The following is a 2,749-nucleotide window of genomic DNA, read 5'->3' as shown; positions in this document are numbered from 1 at the left end:
ATTCCAACAGAAAAGGTAGACAGAGACTACAGCTCTTACCTGGCCAAGAATGGAGCACATTTAGCTGTATTCCTTTGGCATGTTGACTCTGGATGGCCCAAATAATTCTTTTTTTTTTTTTTTAGAGACAGAAACTGGATATCCTGGACAATTAGAACACACAGAGGAAATGTACACAGTCTGAGGACGGCTTCACGGTGCAGGATGATGGAAGCAAAGGTGGGTCTAGGGCCCCTGAGCAGGTGGGCTGTCCTGCCGGAGTCCTGGCAGCTCACTGAGAAGCCTGAGGTGGCCAGTGGAGCCCCTTTGCCCTGCCTCCCTCTGCTTCTTTTGTTCCTTTCCAGGGTTGTTGATCTGAGTATCCATCCAGCTGGGAGAGGCTGGTCCTGATTTCAGATGATTTCAACCAAGGTGACCTGAACCAATGATTTGTGAACTGATCATGGAGTATCCATGGCATTTTGCTTTTTGTTAAAATAGTTCATCGAATGTGGATATTTTCCCTTTAGGAATTGTTGCTTCTTGGCCCCTTCCTTCCATCTGCCTGAAAACTCAGAAGTAAGGACTTTAGCTTCTAAAGGGTTTCTAAAACCATTAATGGGCTGAATCATTCAATGATTCACTGATGGGCAACGTACTCACCATTCAAGCAAGCCTCAAGCTGAGACTCTGGCATCTCTCTTTGCCCTGCCCAGCCCAGCATTTGGTCAAGCTTCAAGATGGTTCTGAAGGGGATCACAATGTGCCATCCCCTGGAGAAGGGACAGGCTACCCACTCCAGTATTTTGGGGCTTCACTGGTGACTCAGCTGGTAAAGAGTCTGCCTGCAATGAGGGAGACCTGGGTTGGATCCCTGGGTTGGGAAGATCCCCTGGAGAAGGGATAGGCTACCCACTCCAGTATTCTGGCCTGGAGAATTCCATGGACTGGAATTCCATGGGGTCATAAAGAGTCAGACACAACTGAGCAACTTTTGCTTTCGTAACTTATTGCTCTTTGTTAAAATGGCATATAAGCCTTCAAGTCTAACCACTTCTTTGAGTTCCTTTTCTATGAATCCCCTGTACATGTTGAATAAAAAATACATATGTACATATTAACATCAACTAAAATTGTATGCTTTTTCTCCTGTTAGCCTGTGTTTGGGGTGGGAGGGGTGGGGGGGGCGGGGCTGGTTCCCAGGTGGCGCTGGTGTCAAAGAACCCACCTGCCAAGGCAGAAGACATAAGAAACTCAGGTTTGATCCCTGGGTCGGGAAGATTCCCCTGGACGAGGGCATGGGAACCTGCTCCACTATTCTTGTCTAGAGAATCCCATGGACAGAGGAGCCTAAAGGGGTACAGTCCATAGAGTCACGAAGAGTCGGATATGACTGAAGCGACTGAGCGCGCACACATGCACAACCTGTCTCTGTCAGTTTCATTTGCTCCAGGTACAAAGCTAAGAGAGTTGAAGGAAGATATTTGGTCTCTCCTATACAGTTAAGAAGAGAATTAACCAACCGTTAGGCAAAAAGACTTCACTTAGGCCAAAATGTGGAAGCAAAGTACAGCTAAGCCATCTGAAAGGCAGGACACACACTCCCTTTGTTACATTATTGGGCAGGAAGGATTGCGTCCGGAACCCTGTGCGGAACGATTATGGAGACTTCAGTGGATAAGGATGACAGGGGGCTGTGATAGCAAACAGGTGGCATGACAGGGGTCTTCTATAAACTTTGTTTCCTCTACTGTTTCACCAATGGGGCTTTCTAGGTGGCTTGATGGTGAAGAACCTGCCTGCCAGTACAGGAGCCTTCAGAAGATGCAGGTTCGATCCCTGGATCGGGAAGATCTCCTGCCAGAGGAATGGCAACCTGCTCCAGCATTCTTGCCTGGAAAATCCCATGGACAGATGAGTCTGGTAGACTACAGTCCATGGGGCAGCAAAGAGTCAGACATGACTGAAGTGACTGAGCACATACTGTTTCACCAGTGAAGAAAAAATGCCACAAAGTCTCAGGTTTCCTGTGATAGTCTTAACTTAGGGTTGTTTTATTGCTTTCAAAAAAAATTTAGAAAATACATAAATGTGATTTAATGCTTAATTCTTGGTAAGAATTTATATATATATATAATCTCACAATTCCAAAAATCTTTTCTGACCACTTCTGCCAATATTTTGGAGAAGGCAATGGCAACCCACTCCAGTACTCTTGCCTGGAGAATCCCATGAACGGAGGAGCCTGGTAGCCTATAGCCCATGGGGTTGCTAAGAATCAGACACGACTGAGCGACTTCTCTTTCACTTTTCACTTTCATGCATTGGAGAAGGAAATGGCAACCCACTCCAGTATTCTTGCCTGGAGAATCCCAGGGACAGAGGAGCCTGGTGGGCTGCCGTCTATGGGGTCGCACAGAGTCGGACACAACTGACGTGACTTAGCAGCAGCAGTAGCAGCATGCCAGTATTTGGTTTGGGAAAGAAGTTCACAGCAGGATTCCTGGGAAAGTGATTTAGATACTTTGCTATCCTAAGAAAAGTAAATAAGTGCATTATTTTCCCTACTTCTACAGATGGTGAAATTAAGATGCAGAAAATTGATTTGCTGAAGATGACAGTGCAACCTAGAGTCGGGCCCACACCTGGATCACCTTACATCTGGGTCAGCTCACTGTCCATGGAAGAGATTTTCTACAGAACCTTTGCATCATCTTGGCTCCCTTGCAGCTTCAGACCAAGAGCTCATCTATTTTCAGTAGGCAAACCC

Source organism: Budorcas taxicolor, chromosome 24, assembly GCF_023091745.1.
Source record: "Budorcas taxicolor isolate Tak-1 chromosome 24, Takin1.1, whole genome shotgun sequence".
In the NCBI taxonomy this organism is placed as follows: domain Eukaryota; kingdom Metazoa; phylum Chordata; class Mammalia; order Artiodactyla; family Bovidae; genus Budorcas; species Budorcas taxicolor.
This window is presented reverse-complemented; position numbering follows the sequence as displayed.